This window comes from Monodelphis domestica, chromosome 4 (genome assembly GCF_027887165.1).
Source record: "Monodelphis domestica isolate mMonDom1 chromosome 4, mMonDom1.pri, whole genome shotgun sequence".
In the NCBI taxonomy this organism is placed as follows: domain Eukaryota; kingdom Metazoa; phylum Chordata; class Mammalia; order Didelphimorphia; family Didelphidae; genus Monodelphis; species Monodelphis domestica.
Window position 1 is genome coordinate 210,769,048 of NC_077230.1, and position 19,905 is coordinate 210,788,952.

Here is a 19,905-nt window from a genome sequence, read left to right on the forward strand (position 1 = left end):
AGCACAGTCCCATAATTTATTTAAATAATTAGTGGCATCATTTTTATAGTCACAAGCTTTTTGGGCATGCTCTGACAAATGTATCTTACACTTGTAGTACTGAAAAATCAAAAGGTTAAAGAAAATCTTAATGCTGGTGACATGTGCTTCAAATATAAAAAAGGAGAGAAAAATAATAAAAAAACTGAAAAAGTATATTGCACATGCAAGAAAAATATAATAATAAAAGAGCTTTAAAAATTCAAAAATATAGCTTATAATCATTGACACTCTGTGTCAGCTAAGAAAATATAGAATACAAGGCTTTCTCACCAAAAATGAGATCCATTTCCTCTTAATATCTGGCCATGATCATTGTGAGTAGAAGGCAAATGAATTGAACAAGGTTAACAATTTTTTCATTTTTTTAAAAATACAGTAGTACAAATATGTAGTTACCAAAATCCCCAAAATTCTCAATAGCCCAATTAATTACAATAGCAAACAAACACACTTTCATATTTCACATAAGTTGTATGACATTTAAAAGCCTATGAACTGATGGACATTTGTCACAATTTTTACAATCATAGCAATCCTTCAACCTTGGTATTTAAACATATTTTTTAAAACAAAGTAAAACTCATCTTGGATTAAGAACATAATCAAGAAATCTATATATCATTCTGGTAGAAGTAAAATAGTGAGCTGAAGAGTATAAATAAAGGGGTGCTTCTTTTGGAGGCTTTTAGGGATACAAATGCCCTGAGAATAACTGCCCAACTTCCATTCACATGTGGGAAGGTTGGGGGTTATAAAATGAATTTTACTTTAGCTACAATTGGCCTTACCTCATAGTAGAGGCAGGCAAAAATAACCAGATTGTTAAAAAAAATTCCAAAAATCATATTTAAAAAACCCTTAAAATCAAATCATTTGAGGTATTTAGCACATTAAAATTCCAAATGTTGTTAATACAATTATAACCAGTTCTGAAGTCCATCTATCCTCAGCAAAATAGAAAAAAGCTGTTTTTTCATATATGGGCTTATTCACAATAATATTTGTTCAACACAGTTATAGGGGAAAAACAACAGAATTTCAAAACTCAGTACATTCAAAATAAATTCAATCAACCTTCAGTTCAAGCAGAATAATATTGAATCCAGTAATATATGAACTTAAAATCACAAAGTTAAACCTTAAACAAAAAATGCAATAGAATACAGAGAATTTTATAAACCATTGGATGGTTTATATGGTTCCAATGGATAAACCATTGGAAATGCCTTAGAATATAGCCTTTAGTCTCTTCAAAGTTCTTTGGGTTCTTATCCATTTAAATGTCTGTTGTCCAAAGGCAGAGTAGTAAGGGCTAGGCAATGGGTTTCAAGGGACCTGTCCAGGGCCCCATAGCTGGGAAGTATCTGAGGCCAGATTTTAACCCAGGACCGAATGTCTTTATGTCTGGCTATCAGGTCGCTGAGCCACCCATTTTCCTCCCCAAAGTTAAAGTTGAATCTTTGGGCTGAGTCTGCTCCCTGACAGGCAGGTAAAATCAATGAAATTGCCAGAAGAGTCAAGAATCCTTTTAAACAGCCCATTGCTTTTTAGGTTTCTGTTTGAATAGATCTGTTTCTTCTCTCTAGTCTCTCTTTCCCCTGCTCTGATTCCCCCTGTGGCCAATACCCCCATCCACGTGGAGGCTTAGCCTAAGGGGAAATTACCCAGTCTCCTTTCCCTCTCCTCTCTCCCCTCCACCCATGTGGCCAATACTGTTACCAGCTGGTCACAATGAGTCCTGAGCGATCTGCTCCAAGGATCTGGGTGATGAGCCAACTGGGGTCATGCTCGTGGGTCTAGGGTGCAGAAATAGGCAGGCAGCAGGCCGGTGAGAGGCCAGGAGCAGGAGCTGGAGCTGGAGGGGCTGCGGGGGTGGGCAAGGCCAGGACCAGGTACCAGGTGAGGATGATCAGGGCTGCAGGCTGCAGGCAGGAAGCGACGGGGCGAGCCAGGTGGGGTGGGCAGCAAATGCAACAAGTCCGGAGCCTGTAGCAGCTTTGCAAGGGTAGAAAACCTTGGCCAGAGAGATATGGCTCAAAAAAAATTTTTTTTTCTAGGTACTAGATATTAAAGATTAAATCAGAAGATTGAGAGTTTTTTCTCCTGAAGTGGTTACGCCAACTGTAAAGATTAAAATTTAGGGGAGACTGGGGAGACTGAGGCATCTGAAATTAGTTTCTCTCTGGCAAGGAGTATTATATTTTTTAGAGGTTTATTGAAGATTAAAGATTAAAGAAAATACAGGATAAGAAACACGTGTCCAGGCCATAGAGAGGCCTAGACACAACCTCACCTACATTATGAAAAAAAAGCCACCCCTGCCCCAAAACGGAAGTCCAAAAGCCCAGCCCTCAAAAGCCTTTGAATCCGCTTAAATACCTTCTCAATCTTGGCTCAGGTGAAATTACAGGGCATTCTGGGGAAGTGGAGCAAGGCTCATGGGGATTGTAGTCCTGTATTCAAGTCTATTTTTTTACAGTTCTTCCAAAGCCTGTGTCCAATTTGCTAGAGTTTCTGTGTTTTTGCTTAGTGTCTTTTCATATTCCTCTGTTACATTTGCTCTTTGTTCGTTGCCTGGATAGAAGCTGTCAATTTGTAATTTCTTTTTTTCCTTTTGTGTTGTTTGCTCATATTTGCCCTTTCTTTCCCCCCCTTAGTTGCCTGCACTCTTGCTCCTCTCATTATGTGTTGGATCTGTGGGTTTGGCTTTTCTGTCAATCTTTACCCTTGGAGCTTAGCAAAGCAATCAGAGCAGTCTGTGGTTGAGGGGTGTTGGAGCTGGAGCTTCCCTGCCCTCTGAAAGCTTGATAAGATTAAGCCCAGTGGAGTGAACTTGCAGAGCTGAATGTGCCCTGTGGCCAAAACCTAGGGAAGGGGGTCACTATATAGTGTCTTAGCTGTGACTAGGCTGCCTGCTCTGAGCTTCTTCTCCAGCTGCTTCCCCATCGCCTCTGTTCAAAGCCCTGAGTCTGGAACAATTTTTCCAGTAAGGTACTCCCTCCAGCCTAATGCCCTTGCCCACCCAGATATTCCATTCACTTCTGGAGGCTCAGTACTGTGGGTCGGGTAGGAGTACTAGGACCTTCCTTCTTCCTTCCCCTTAAACCCGAGTATTCTCAGATTCAGGCTTTTGGGGGGTGGTTTACCTTTTAAGTTGAGTCCAACAGGAGGGTTCCTTAACTCTATCCTCTTGTTAGATTTGGTTTTCAGTACCCTAGGAGCATTTGATTTTTAATCAGCAAGGAAGGGTTTTCAGAGGTCTGAACTTTTACTGCCTCTACTCCTCCATCTTGACTCCACCTCCCATACAAAGAAATTATTAAAGAAAAACTCCCCTGATAGTCTTGAACAAGAAGGAAAAAAGATATTGAAAGGATCCACAGATCACTTCCTGCAAAAAATCCCCAAATGACAACTCCCTGGAATGTTATAGCCAAGACCAAGAGCTTCTAGGTCAAGGAGAAAATCCTTCAAACAGCCAGAAAGAAACAATTCAAATATCATGAAACACTATTTAGGAATCCATAAATTTTGGCAGCTTCTACAGCTGGGTCAGAAGGCTTAAAAATGATATCCAGGGAGTCAACAGGAACTGAGTTTCAAAACCAAGAATCCCCTACCTATCAAAACTGACTATATTATTTCAGGCAAAAATATGGTCATCTAAGAAAAATGAAGATTTCCAAGTACTCCTGAAGAAAAAACCAGACAAATAGAAAATTTGGTGTCTAAATTCAAAATTCAAGTGAAACATAAAAAGGTGAATGAGAAAGAGAAAAAGAATTAAGGGCTTCAATTAGGATATTCTTTATATTCCTAAATGGAAAGGTGATGTCAATATATCTAAAATTTGTTATTATTATCATAGTAGTTAGAAAAATACATTGATAATGTAGCAGTAAGCTCTTTAGGATAATAGTAAAAAATATAGAGGTGAAAAAGGGGATTGTATTAAGAGAAATGTAAATAGAGAGGTAAAATGGGGTTAATTATATCACCTAAAGAAGCATGGGGGGTGGAATACTATCATAGTGGAGGAATGAATGAGGGTGGTGACACAGAATATTTAAACCTTACTCTCATTGGCATTGGTTCAGAAAGTGGAGAAGAACCAGATTCATTGGGGTATAGAATATGATCTTCCTCAGGTAAAAATTAAATTATATCTCTACTAATAAAAATATTATATTTGAGGTTTATTAAGGATTATTAGAAATCAAGGAATAAAGAAGATACAAAATAACTCATGTGCCCATGGCTGATTAGCCAATTCAGAACCCACAGTACTTACTACATCATTGCAATGGAAGAATGAGCACAGAAGAGAAAGAAGAAGGAGAGGTAGGCGTTACTGACAGTTAAAATACTAATTGTGATCTCTCCCAGGTGGAGACTCAGGTGAGATTATAGGGAATTCTGGGAAATACCAAGAATTTCTGGGGATTAATGTCTAGGGTTCAAATCTCCATTTTTACATACCCCCCTGAGGCCCGAGGAAGACTAGTCTCTTCAATGGGTCTTGTAAACATATCACCTAGGAAATTAAAATAATTTGAGGATAAGAGGAAAAGAGAACAAAACCAATAATTACCAGGCTCATTGATACAAAGCCAGTTGGGGTCAGTTCCCTTTTGCATATGAGTATACATACAAAACAAATTCATTCAAACCCCATACAGTTCAAATCACCACATCCCAAAGTTCACTACGGATCTTCTTGTGCAGCTTGTGGTCTGTGGAGGCATCTTCATGGTGTCTTCTCCAGACAGTTAACTTTTTGGATTCGGAGAGGTAGCCTGTTTCTAAACCTAATTTACTCTCAAAAGGAATTTAAACTTTGCAATTTAAAATAATAATTTTTATACTTTTACATACCCCCCTGAAGAGGGTCATTGAAAAACACAGGGATAATTTAGGGATACGTGACTGAGTTATGAGGTATATGAATCAATTGGCAAAAGAAAGAAAAAAACAATAAAGAAATCCAAATAAAAAAAGATAAATATATAACAGATCCTTGAATCAGGGTCCAATTAAAATGATATAAGCAATTAAGCATTTACTCAATCAGTAGCTGGGCCTACAGAAAGTTGCCACATTATGAAAGTCAGAAAAGGGACTAGACTATAGGAGCCAGGTAGGATCCAAATTTGAGATACTTGGCTATAAGTATTTTCACAAAGAGTGTGGATACAAGGAAGGCCTATGTTTTAAAGTATGTCAAGCATTGCAACCTCAAGTCTCACACTAGTTTCAAATCCTTTGTATTGGCTTAGAAGTGAATCAATCCTTCCTGGATTGGTTTCTTCTTCTTTTTTTTTTTTTTGACCTGTGTGCTCTTTTGGCACTATTCATGTCTGTGCTCATTTTTGTATTCTCTTGTCCTGGAATCAGACAGAATCATTAAGCAAAGTCCCATAAATTTTCTTTTTAAACAATTTATGGCATCATTTTTATAGTCTCAAGATTTTGGGGCATGCATTGACATTATTGCAAATATATTTTAAACTTATATTACTGTAAAATCAAAAAAAGTTAAAGAAAATCTTAATACATAAAATTATGTATTATGTAATACATAAAAAATAAAATACATAAAATATAAAAAAATGTTGACATTTGCTTCAAATAAAAAGGAGAGAAAAAATAAAAACAAATAGTTTATTGTACATGCAAGCAAAAACAATAATAAAAGTTTTAAAACTCAAAAATATAACTAATAATCATTGGCACACTGTTTCAGCTAAGGAAATATAGAAAACAAGGTTTCTCACCAAAAATGAGATTCATTTCCTCTTCATACTTGGCCAAGATCCACTGTGAGTACAAGCAAATTAATTTCACAAAGTAATAGTTTTTTATAAAGAACAGTAGTACAATATGTAATGCAAATTCAAAAGGTATCACTATCCCCCAAATTCACAATAGCCAAATTAATTACAATAGCAAACAAACCCACTATCATATTTAACATAAGTTACTGTATGATATTAAAAAAAACCCTATGAATTGATGGATATTTGTCACATAGAGGATGGATGGACTTCCTCAAAAAAACTGGTTACATTTGTATAACAACCTTTGGAAAAATCAATGAGCTTAATATCTAAAACTGATTTTAAGGGGTCTTTTAGATGTGATTTTTTTAGACTTTTTTTTCAACAACTGATCATTTTGCCTGCCTCAAACAGGAGGTAAGGTCCATTTTAGTAGCTGAAGTTGAATTCAATTTTAATTCCCATCTCACACATTTATAAAAATGTGAATGAATAGGACATCACAGCCTCATACTAAAGGAGCAGGGAAGTTAATCCCAGGGCATGGTACCCCTGGATGGCTCTTAAAAAGGAAGCTTCTCTCATTTATAACTCTTCAGCTCACTTTACTTCCACCAGAATGATCTCTAGATTTCTTCATGATGACCTAGGCCCAAATAAGTTTTACTTTTTTTAAAAATGTATTTGTCAAGGTTGAAAGATTTGCTACACCTGTAAAAATATAATTTTTACAGTAAATGGCAACCACAAAATTTGATGAGAACTTCTCAATTTTTTTTAAAGGTAGCCTAGATGATTTTTTTAAGCCACGTTTCTCCTGCGAATGCTTTTTGCCTATCCTTGCAAAGCTTTTGATTCAGCTCACTCCTGCTGCCTGCTTCTGCATTCAAGACATCTGCTCTGGACCTGCTTGACCCAGAGCACTCTCCTGGTCTTGACCTGTCCCACCTCGGGCCCCAGCTGATCTCCAAGCCAGATCGCCCCAGGCCCAGCCCAAGGACCCAGGCTGCTGGTAGCTGCTGTGATATTGGAATCACAAACTAGCTGGTAAAATCTGGGGTATTCTTCCCTTAGACTACAATTAGCCTCCACGTGGCAGGGGACCACAGTGGGGGCATGAGGAAAAGGAAGAGACTTTTCCAAACAGGAAGTATGGCATATTCTATGAGAGAGCAGTGCATTTCCTATTTCAAAGGATGTTTTTTCATGTGTGTACTGATTTTTTAATTTATCTCACCTGAGATTCAGGAGAGAAATTCATCTCCCTGCAACTTTTTGCCACATAGGCCTGCCCAATTTGAGATTAAAACCAACCCTTGCTATGGAAAATTCCACCACAGTGTTGTCAAAAGGCATCTCAACAGATAAAAACAAAACAAAACAAACAACAACAAACTTTAAAGAAACTGGATTTTATATTTTTAAGGCTTTTCGGACTCCAATGTTTTATAAAAATTTCTGTATTTTATTGCATTTTGCTGATTGTTTTGTTTAAGATTAAATTTTGTTGGTTTTAAGTTCATATATTAATGTATTCAGTACTATTCTGCTACACTGAATCATTTTAATGTAGCTGGGTTTTAACTACTGTTATATTCTGTTGCTTTTCCCCTATAACTATACTGAACAAATATTATTGAATAAGCCCATATATAAAAACAGCCTTTTCTATTTTGACTTTGTAAATTGTCACATAGAGGATGGATGGACTTCCTCAAAAAACTGGTTACAATTGTATAACAAATCTCCATTTTTACATACCCCCTTGAGGCCCAAGGAACATTAGTCTCTCTTGGGTCTTGTAAACATACCAGCTAGGAAATTACAATAATTTGAGGATAAGAGGAAAAGAGAACAAAACCAATAATTTCCAGGTGCATTGACAAAAAGCCAGTTAGGGGGCAGTCCCCTTTTGCATAAGAGTATATATACAAAACAAATGCATTCAAATACCCCACAGTTCAAATCTCCATTTTTACACCTATACAGAAGTTGAAGGTGAATATGAAAAGGTGTGGTGGGGAGGGGAGTAATATAAGGTAGTGAAAAGTTCAGGGGGTGATTAAAAATAGCATAAAGAAATATGAGGGGAATAAGAAGGGTTGTGGTAGGAAAAGGAGTAATATAAAGGAGCGGTAAAGGGGAGAGTGACTAAGAGCAAAACACTGATGTGGACACTATATGTTGTTTACAAGAAACACATTGTAGGTAGATAAACACACAGAGTAAAGGTAAAAGGGTAGAGCAGAATCTTTTGGACTTCAGCTGTGACCAAAAAAAACCCATGAGTAGCAATCATGATTTCAGACAAAGCTAGAGCAAAAATAAATCTGATTAAGAGAGATAAGGAAGGTAATTACATTTTGATAAAAGATAGTATTGACAGTGAAGAAATATCAGTACTTAATATATATGCCCAAATGGTATATCATCCACATTTTAAAGGAGAATCTGAAGGAGTTTAAGAAGAAAATAGACAGTAAAACAAGAGAATCAAAATGAGGAATCTACATATCAGAATTTATGAGATACAACCAAAGCCATATTTAGAGGGAAATTTATATTACTATATTCCTGAATCCTTATATCAATAATATAGAGCAAAAGCAGATCGATTTATTGGGCATGTAGCTAAGAAAAAAAGTATAAAAAGAAAAAATCAAAATTTCTAAATTAAAGACTAATTTGGAAATTCTAAAAATTAAAGGAGAAATGAATAAAATTAAAAGTTAAAGAACTATTGAATAATAAATATCACTAGGAACTGATTGTATGGGGGGAACAAATAAAATAGAGTATTAGTTAGCTTGATTCAAAAGAAAAAGAAATAAGAGAATCAAATTGCCAGTATCAATAATGAAAAAGATTGATTTTACCTCTAGTGAAGAGGAAATAATCATTAGGAGATATTTTGCCCAATTATATGACAATAAATCAGATAATTTAGGTGAAATTGATGAATATTTATAAAAATATAAATTATCTAAATTAACAAAAGCTGAAATATAATACTTAAATATTCCTGTCTCAGAAAGAGAAATTGAGCAAGTCATTCATGAACTCCCCAAGAAAAAATTCTCTAGGGCCAGATGGATTCACAAATTAATTCTATCAAACATTTAAAAAACAATGAGTTCCAGTACTATACAAATTATCTGGTAAAATAAGCAAAGGAATCCTACAAAATTATTTTTATGACCCAAATATGGTACTGAAACTTAAGAAGGAAGACAAAAAAGAGAGAAAGAAAATTATAGACCATTTCCCTAATGAATATTGATTTTAAAAACTAGCAAAGAGACTAACAACAATGCATCTCAAGGATTATTCATTATGAATAGATGGGGTTTATACTAGGAATACAATGAATATTACAAAAGCCATCAGCATAATTGAACATATCAATAATCAAACTGAGAAAACACATGATTATCTCAATAGTTACAGAAAAAGTCTTTGACAAAATACAACACCCATTTCTATTGAAAACATCAAAAAGCATTGGGATAAAAGGACCTTTCCTTAACAGAATATGTGGCATTTATTTAAACCATCAGCAATTATCATCTTCAATGGGGATAATTTAAAAGCCTCCCCCCAAAAGATCGGGATGAAGGAAGGATGCCTGTTAAATTAATATTATTTAATATTTTACTAGAAATGCTAACTTTAGCAATTAGAGAAGAAAAAGAAATTGAAAAAATTAAAGTGGGCAAAAGGAAACTAAACTATCACTCTTTGCAGATGATATAATGGCATACTTAGAGAATCCTAGAAAATTAATTAGAAAACTAGTTGAAATAATAACTTTAGCTAAGTTTCACCACATAAATCATCAGCAGTTCTATATATTTCCAACAAAACTCAGAAATAAGAGTTTGAAAGAAAAATTCCATTTAAAATCACTCTAGAAAATATAAAATACTTAGGAATCTATTTGCTGAGACAAATGCAGGAATTATATAAATAGAATTGCAAAATACCTTTCACACAAATAATGTACCATGGTGAAATGTGAATGGCTTCACAAATATCATCAGTGCAATGATCCAAGACAACTCCAAAGGATTCATGACAAAATAGGCTATCCATATCCATAAAAGAAATTGATGGAGTCTAAATGCAGACTGAAGCATTCAATTTTTCACTTTATTTCCACCATGATTTTTTCTTTATTGTGATATCTTCTTTCATATTCTATGATAACATATGTACAATCTATATCATATTACCTGCCATCTTGAGAAGAGTGGAGAGGTAGGAGGAAGAGTAAGAACATGAAACTCAAGATGTCAGAAAAATTATTATTTAAAATTGTATTGATGAAAAATAGAGTTCTGTGGGTACTATAGAGAAGAAAAAAGTTTGGTTAAACCTGAATTGTCTAATCTTGCTCATGTTTAGAAAATATTCCCTTATATAGAACTTACTTTACTGATGGCCATATTATATTTAATACGAGGGGGGATAAGCTACCTTTATTAAAGATAGAATAATACTAATAATTATTAATTTCTATAAATTGAATTAACAAAATTTCTAGTGTGACTTTGGCATGGAAACAGAACTGACATTTGTATTGGAAGATTGAAATTCAGATCCTGTTCTGATGCTTAGTAGTTGTTTGAACATCAGCAAGTTACTTAATCTCTCTTAGTCATAGATCCTTCTCTGTAATTTGTGGCTTATAATAATTTTACTATTTACTTCACAGGAGCTACTTCTTTTCACAGTATTGCTGTGAGGAAATTGTATATTTTAAATTGTTATTTAAATATGAGTAAATGTTATTACTTCTAAGAACTTAAATATCTCATATTCATATGCAGATTCTCATAAGGATCTTAGTTAAAAAATACCTAAATTTAATTATTATTCCCACTTTGTAAATAGAAAAATGTATGTTTTTCCATTGTCTGAGGAGGAAAGAGAAAAATACAGTTAAGCCTTCCCCTTTGTTTTGTTTTTTTTTGCTACCAAATTAGAATTATTTTTGCTATCTTTATTTTAATTAAATTAATATTTAAATTAAGTTAATCCACTTAATTTTTCTATATTAATGTAATTAATTAAATGTCAGCCACACAAATTTACTCTATTAGCCCAACAAACCATCTCCCATGCAAGTTGTTATGACTGAGTCAATGGAACTTAGCTATACCATAAGGAATGTTGAAGTAAATGGATTTGCTTTGGAGTCCCAGAAAAGAATCCTTCTATGTTTATTTTTTTCACAAAAGGCAAGAATGACATATTATTTATCATGTGTCCTTTCCTTCAATATTTCCCTCACACATTTACAAGAAAAAATATTTTCCTGGTATAATTTATTTCTCATAACTTCTATATATATTTTTTCTTCTTGAAAATAACAATTTGTTTCAACCCAGGGTATAGCTAAAGAAGTATTAAAATAATAGCTGGCATTTTTTCGAAGTACATTTTTATATAGCTCACTGATAATAGTACTTATCTCACCACAATACTTTTAAACAACTGCTATTATTTTTATGCCTTATATATAAAGAAACTGAAGCTAAAAGGTGCTTGATGACTTGCCTAGGGTTATTCAGCTAATTGTTGGAGTTACAAGGGAGAATGTGAGTAGACGGAGAACTAATCAGGAACTACTTCTTTGGTCTATTTCTTCTGTCTCTGACCTCAACTGAATCCTATCTCTGTTGTCCTTCTATCCTCTACTCATACTGGGTGATGGCTACCCAAATATCAGCACCCTCAAGAGTCATATGATTCCTTCAGGGTACTTGAAAGATGAGCAGGATTATTGATTTTTCTTCTTCTAAATCCCCAAAGCTGAAATACAAAAGGAAAGAACATTCTAAATTTAAATAACATCCTTTAATCACTTGGCAACTCATGACTCCCTTCTTTTGTCATTCTATCAAAATATACATAAAACACAAAGAAATGTTTTAAAGGTACCCTATAAACAACATCCTTTATCTCCTCCATGAATTTTTCTGTGGTGTAAACTATATATTTCTTGTTTCACATGATGAACAGGAAAATATGTAGTATGTGATTATATATATATATGTATATATATATATATATATATATGCAACCTATATAATATCCACCTTCTTGGTGAGGTGTTGGAGTAGGATGGGTTAGGGATAGTAAGGAGCATAAAAAAAGAATGAGATATATTTTTGAACAAAGCTAATGTGAGGATTTGTTTCCCTTCAATAAACATTTGTTATAAATCATTAAATATTTATAGCAACTCATGTATTATAGTATTCTTATGTTATAGTCCATATATATATATATATATAAAGCAAAAAAATATCTCTTCTTAAAAACACAGGAAAAATGCTGAAAGATCAAAGAAATATTGGAAGTTTTGAATTTCAATTTAATTGTGCTACCTATTTCTCTGGGTTTCAGAAAGGAAAACCCACTCTTAGCCTTAATGTGCTATACAAATATATGCTATAATTATTTCTCAAAATAATTTTGCTATATAACTGTGTATATGTAAGCTTTATTTAAGTAAATGAGAGCAAAAATCATACAGATTTAAGAATAGTGAAAGACTAGGACCCTCAAGTAGTAGCAATAGCAATAACTAACATTTACATAATATTTACTGTGTGCCAGGCACTGTGCAAAGCACTTTACAAATAGCCTAATCAACTCCTTTTACAAATGAATAAATAGGTTCTGAGAGGGAAGAGCAATATCAAAAGTCATATATTTTACTAATAATAGGCTTGACTGAGAAACCAGGTTTCTAGGATTTAGATTCAAAGTTGCTTCAGAAGAATCTCCCATCTAATATCCCTAAAGAAAAATCAAGTTGTATTATAGCTTTTTGACTACATTTCCTCAGTCAAAATGCTATTGGCTATTCAATATAATTTTAGCCCTTTAGTTGACTAGGTAGTTAACATGTTGTCCCAGTACACAAAAATGCCATAATATGAATATAAATCTATTTTCCCCTAAGTCTACTGTCATTCTCAACCCACCATGGTAAAGATCTCCAAACTCCCCTAATTCTTTGATTATTGGTGAGAATAAATTTCTTTCAATTTCTATCCTGACACTGAACATTTAACAATATATCCAAGCCAATTAAATTGAAATTCTGATAAAATTAAAAGAGGCACTTAGCAATGAAAGTTCATAACCTTTGTCATCCATTCATGTCACCATGTCTAAGGTCTTGATCCCTATTGGATGTTGTAAAAAATATTATTATTCAAATTGCAAAGTTTAAATTCCTTTTAAGAAGAATTTTAGGTAAAGAAAGATGCTACTTCCCTTCATCTAGAAACTGAACTGTTGGAGAAGATACCATGAAGAAGCCTCCAGACCACAAGCTGCACAAGAATGAACTTTGGATGTAGTTGATTGAACATTTATTTGTATGTATACTTTCCTGCCAAAGGGGATTGCCCCCTATTTGGCTTTTTGTCAATGCATCCAGCAATTATTGGTTTTGTTCTTTTTTTTTTTCTTATCCTCGAATTATTATAATCCTTAAGTTGATTAAGTTTTCATGATCCTTTTGGGGGGAAATTTCTTTTTTCCAAAAATGATCATACGAGAAACATAAAAATGGAGACTTGAATCCAGGACTTCAATCCCCACAAGTCCTTGCTCCACTTCTACAGAATGCTTTGTAATCTCACTGAATTCTCACCTGGGCCGAGAGCAAATTATTATTTAAAGGGTCTGTGATGAGGAAATCACTTTAAAAGACTGATATATATTAATTTAAGGTCGCCAAGGAATTCAGCTATGTAATTCCTTAATGAAAACTCAAGTCAGCAGTCAACCTTTTATGGAGTTTAATTACAAACAGGAGGAAGAAAGGAATTAGAGAGAGAGAGAGAGAGAGAGAGAGAGAGAGAGAGAGAGAGAGAGAGAGAGTGAAAGAGAGAGAGGGAGAGAGAAAAGGGAATAGGGCTTAAATACCCCCTCTGTTTAGGCTGGGCCAAAAGGCCCAAGCCCTTAGATAGGTGAGGCAAAGAAAAGAGATCAGTCCCTATCACTCACGTGACCAAAATGGAGAAACAGTCTCAGGGGCCTCCACCTCCAGTTTCCTTCAGAGCAAGCTTCTCTGAGCACAACCTCTCAGAGCAAAACCTCTCCACCCTCCCTAGTCCTCAGACCCTGCTATCTTTAAGGAAACCATCCAAGTTCCCTCCCCTTAGTTCTCACGTCTACCAATCACTGTCCATGTCTTCCCTGTGCCAATGGTGGCTCTAGCTTAACCCAGGACCGCCCAGAGTTCTGTGGCTTTGCACAAGTCTGTTGAAGGTCATATTCTCAAATAATTAAATCTTGATCCTTTGCTGCAGCCCTTCCTAAATCCTGTTAGGACTGAGTAGGGTGGAGATTGTAAGTTCCAAGACCTGGTTCTGTCATTCGAAGTATCTCTATTGTATCAATTCTAAAATCAATCATGACTCAAAGAACTTCCTGTTCTATGCTTAAGCATAGGTCAAAGCCCTTTCCATTGTTCAGCAAAAGGTTTCTGTACTAAAGTAATCTTAAGAAGGGAGGAGGAGGACCCTCCCATGCCAAGGAGGTTCACATTCCAATGGACTATCAGTAGGAAATTTTTCAAGTATGAAATTTCCCAATGGTGAAATTTCCAACATTTATAAGTCTAAGAAATTTTAAGGTTTACAGGTCTCCACCTACGGTGGGGTCTCTTTTGGCTTTCCTGTTTCCGCTTGCAAGCAGATAGGTCTTTTCATGATGTAGGTGAGGTTGTCTAGGCCTCTTTCTGGCCTAGAGAAGTGCTTTTCTTGTATAATCTTAAATTCTTAATCTTAAATAAACCTCTAAATATATAATACTCCTTGCAGAGAGAAACTAATTTCTACCTGCCTCAGTTTACTCAAAATTTTAACTCTTACAATGTTGAGGAATATCCACCCAGACCCTTTTCTACTTCTTTTCTGCTCTGTTTCTCCAGTTCTCCTCTAACTTCTTTTGAGGGGTGTGAGTACAGTTTAGGGAGTTTCACTTCCTCTATGAACCCAATCAACAATGTTTTTCCCTACTCTAATCATTTATTTTGCTCATTTGTGCTTTGTGTCATAGATCTGAGGGTTTAGCATGACTCATAAAATGTCAGGGTTTGAGGGAACCACAAAGACTTAAGTGGGAATTGTCTCTTCAATAACCTTAACAAACATACATATCTCTCTGTCTCTCACTATATGTGTGTTTCTTGTACATGTACATGTATAGCTGTATGGGTATAGATGTTTATATGTATATATTTATATGTTTGTAGTTATTTAGAAAGATATGTGTGCATATGTGTGCTAATACAGGTATGTATAGATACAATTTTGTATCTATATAATAATGTACACAATATACAGCTTTATTTTCTCTTGTGATGACCTCCAGAGTTGATGACCTCTAGAGCTGATGAGTAAGTAAGAGATCAAAGACAATCTCCTTCAAAGTTGGAACCACCCAATTCTGCAGGAAGGTATTTTTTAGACTGAGTACTGGGATAGAATGACCAACTGAAGAAAAGAAATAAGTATTCTCCAGCTATATTTGACTTCTTGTTCAATCAAGATGGATCAATGTAAATTTATTAAGTGTCCAGCACTGTGCTTTGCAATGAAAAGATTAGAATGAGGTAGAAGACCAATAGCTGGTTCTAAAGTCACTATTAATCCTGCTGAAAATTCAATGCATATTTATAGAGAGAACTACAGAATAGTGTTATTCATTATATAATGAACTTGAATGGAGTCTCTAATGGAGTTCTATAGGTTTCAATTGTTGGCTCTGTCCTTTTTGATGTTCTTATCAATAATTTGGATGAAATCATTTCATCAATAACTTGATTAATATGTAACATGAAATTAGGATTCCTATTGGCTTATAGAATTTAGATATAAAAATAATTAAATCATAACAGCAGATATAACAAAGGAAATGAAAGGGGATAAATCTCACATTGTATACTTGGAATAATACACCAAGTAATTAATTAGATGAGGCTTTTTTTCCCCCTGCAATTGGTCATGGAAGTGAGCACAGGAAATAGATATATAGGGATGAAAATGAGGGATATGGATATGGAAATGAGAAATTTTAATAAGAATGAGATGAGACTGGTAAATGTAGAAAGGAAGTACATATTTTTTAGATGCTATGAATTAACATGTATTTGTTGCTCTTTACTCTTTCCTATGATATAGATGATATTCTCCACATTGCTTAATTTGCAAGAGTTTGTAACCCATTTCAGAGAAGTTTTATTTTCTCTTTTCACATTACCTCAGAGGCAATTGGTTTAGATGAGGAAGCAATGACTTAATGTTCTTAACCTATAGTTGGTGGTTTAAAACCTGTCAAGGAAAGAAATTTATGATTCATCCTAAAAAGTGCTTGTGGAATTGGGAAGTTTTATGCAATCTGTTTCCTACCTCCCAATCAATCTATACTCCATACAGGCATAAAAGAGAGAATAAATTAATTGATGATTGTGAGAATATGAAGGTCAAGTTTCTTCTTTTGAAAAATCATTCAAAACAAAACTTAAGAATGAAAAATTTTCCACTGATATCATAATGTTAATGATAGATATCACTGAGTTTAAAAGACTCTTTGAGTTGAAGTTTGCAATTCCCTATCTAGAACTCATTTGGATTCTTGTATGCAGCCTCTACTAATTTGCCCTTTTCCTCCTTTTCCTGGCATACTAAGTATTATTTGTCATTACTTCCCACTTTATTTGTCTTCAGCAGCTGTGTCTATCATTTTTTTCTGATAATGCCAGGCTTATTAAATCATCATACAAGTACAACCCCTTCTGAACCAAATCTGCTGAATAAAAGACGCCAGGTCCTTTCATATAAATGCTATGAATTGATAATGACTTTACAGTTACCCACAGTTACCTCCTTGGTTCAATTACAGCTTAATAATATGGCTAAAGAGCACGTCTCTAATTTCAACTAATTAGTACGATGAGGTGTAAAAGCTTTTTAGAAAATGACTGTGAGGTATAGTACAAACTTCATAGCTGAAAGGGGCTTTTGAAAAGGAATTGCTATATTGTTTTCTTAATTTCATCTTTTAAAGCTATTGTCTTCATTCAAAATACTTCAGAAGCCTATAACTAATGTGTATAGTACAGTGCATTAATCACAAAGACAATCATCTATAACAAGATTTCTCCTTCAGATAAGCTTAGATTAAAGTTGGGAAAATCCATTTGTCAGGCAAGTTGTGGCTGGTAAAAATAGGATATCAATAGGTGTAAAAGCAAAGAAGGATACAAATAAATCCAACTGCGAGCAGACCTAGAGAAGTTAGGAGGACCTCAGTCCTTGTTATCTGATACAGATAGAAAATGCCAAAGTGAGCAGAAAGTGACAGAAGCATGACCAAGAGGTCATGAGACAAAGATGCCCTCTTTAAAGCTAAGCTCTGAGAATTGCTATTTCCTATTTAACAAAATGGCTTTCTTTTTCCTATGATATTCCCAAAGTTTACCCCTTCTGGTCAGTCTTCTCTTGAACCACTAGGGCCTCTGCAGGTGGGTACTCTCAGAACTCTGAAATCACTCACAACTAGTCTCCCCTAAGCATTGTCAGAGCCATCTAATTGAGCCTGCAAACCTCAGAATTACCTCTTCCCAGCAGTCTTTCAATATGTGAATGATGTCAGATCATTAGACAATACTTCTCAGATGGAAAGAGGAAGGTGAAGAATTCGAGGGTTGTACCAGGGCTTAGTCACACAATTTGGGAAGGAAATTGAGATCAGATACTGTGTACTATTTGCTTCCCCCCCCCCCCCCTTGCTAGCCTCTTTTGGCCTCCAGGGGTCCCTTCCTGCCTGCAGGGGACAGAGAGAGACGTCAAGCATTCACTTACTAGCAGGTATCCTCACCTGGACTTGTTCTGCCTGCAGGCAATGAAATAAAACACCATTACTTGCTGAGCTTTCTACTGGTGTCTTGGTCTGTTCTGACCTGTTTGCCTCAACAAAGAGAAATACCATTCCATCAGCTGCCCAAATTGTACCCCTTGCCTAAGCTGCCTTGTGACCTGAGGAATCCCTCATTCGAGGTTATACTCCTTAGGATATTAACAACCTACTTCAATTCATTCCTTAATGTTTGACAAATTCCCATTTAGAAATACACTTTTAATTGCACCCAGTGACTCTGAATCCCCAGCTTCATCACAACCCTGTTCTCTGGGTTCTATTGCCTGATCCCATGTTCCCATTATAGCTCTTCCTCACAGTGTTTCACTCTAAAGCTACCCACTACTTCATTTTTAAAATTTAATATATATTTTCCTAGATTACATGTAGATGCAATTTTTTAAAAGTCTTATCTTCTGGCTGAGAATCTGTTCTGTGTATTGATTTCAAGGCAGAAGAACAGTAAAGGATAGGAAAAAGTGGTTAAGTGACTTGCACAGGCTCACATAGTTAGGAAGCATCAGAGGTTAAATTTGAACACAGGACCTCCCATCTCTAGGCCTGACTCTCAATCCACTGAGCCACCTATCTGCCCCCTAGATTTTTTTAAATAATAGTTTTCTGACATTTTATGATCCATATTAGCTTCCTACCTTCCTCTCTTTTTCCCTCCCTGAGACAAGTGAAAATATAGGTTGTACATGTAATATCACACATGACATATTTCCATGTTACTCAGAGACACATCACTTATACTGGAGAAAAAATTCAAGAATAATATGCTTCAATATGCATTGAGATTCCATCAGTTCTTTCAATGGCAGTGAATAGTCTTTTCATTATCACTCATTTTATCATTGTTCAGAGACCCTTGAAGTTGTCTTAGGACCTTTCATTGATGAAAATATTAAATCATTTACAACTGATCATCAATTTTTCACTTGTTTATTTGGGTATATGCTTTAGTTTTATAAGATATTTCACTTATGAAAAGAAATAAAATGGAAGCATGTTTTATGTGATAATATAGGTAAAACCCAGATTGAATTGCTTGCCAGCTCCTGGAAGGGGGAGAGAAAAAGAAAGGGAGACAATTTGGATCATATAACTTCGGGAAACTCATGTGGAAATTTGTTATTAAAATAAAAAAAAGCAAAAATATTCCTCTTGTCCCACCATTCTCCAATTGATCCTTTTTCTTTTCCACCAAAAAATAGCTGTTATAAATATTCTTGTACTATCTATTGTTTCTAAATTGATCTCCAGTATGCCTGTCCATAGGTTAAAAACTTGATTTCATCTTAAATATTTTCCTTCCTTACTCCTTCCATTTTCTGGTTCTCACTGAGAATTATCTCCCTTTTGGCTGCTTAGTCTTCATAAACATCCTTTCCAGTACTGGTTGCGCTTTCACTCCGACCTTGTGTGCTCCCCATTGACACTTCTAAGCTTTTCTTATACCACCATCACTTGGTAACCTCTCCTCCTTTGCACTCAATCCATATCTACCCCTCAGTAAAAATTCTGGCAGCTATTGTTTACTGGCTTCCAGGACATTCCCCTCCATTCCTCAATAAATCCATTACCTGACTCTCAGTCTTCTTCTACTCTCCAACATTTAGAAGATTTCAACATATCTAATTATACTGCCTCTAATATTCTAACATTCCACTTTCAGAATTCACTAATGACCCACTCTATCACCTCACCTCAACCAAACACCGAAATTATTTATATCCTTGTTTATCTCTCATCCGTGCCTCCTCCACTTCCATGTTCACGTTAACTCTGAAATTCACTTACTTGATCACAATTCCACCTTGCCCTTTGCCTTGTAAATCTTCATTTTTTTGTCATTCTCACCATGACCCCCATTCCTTCCATCTTTCACATCTTTCTCAAGTCATTACCTTGTATTGGTAAAACTCTCCTTCATTCCCACTCTTTACCTTTTGGTGAACCAGTTCAACTCCACACTGCTCTCTTCTCTTGAGTACCTGATCCCCTCTCCCATCATTAATCTTGCCCTGCCAAATTTTAGCTTTGGTTTACTCCCACAACCTACTTCCTTTATTCCTACTGATGTTGTGTTCAAAGAAACTAGAGAAAATCATGAAATCATGCTGGTTAGAGCAATTCA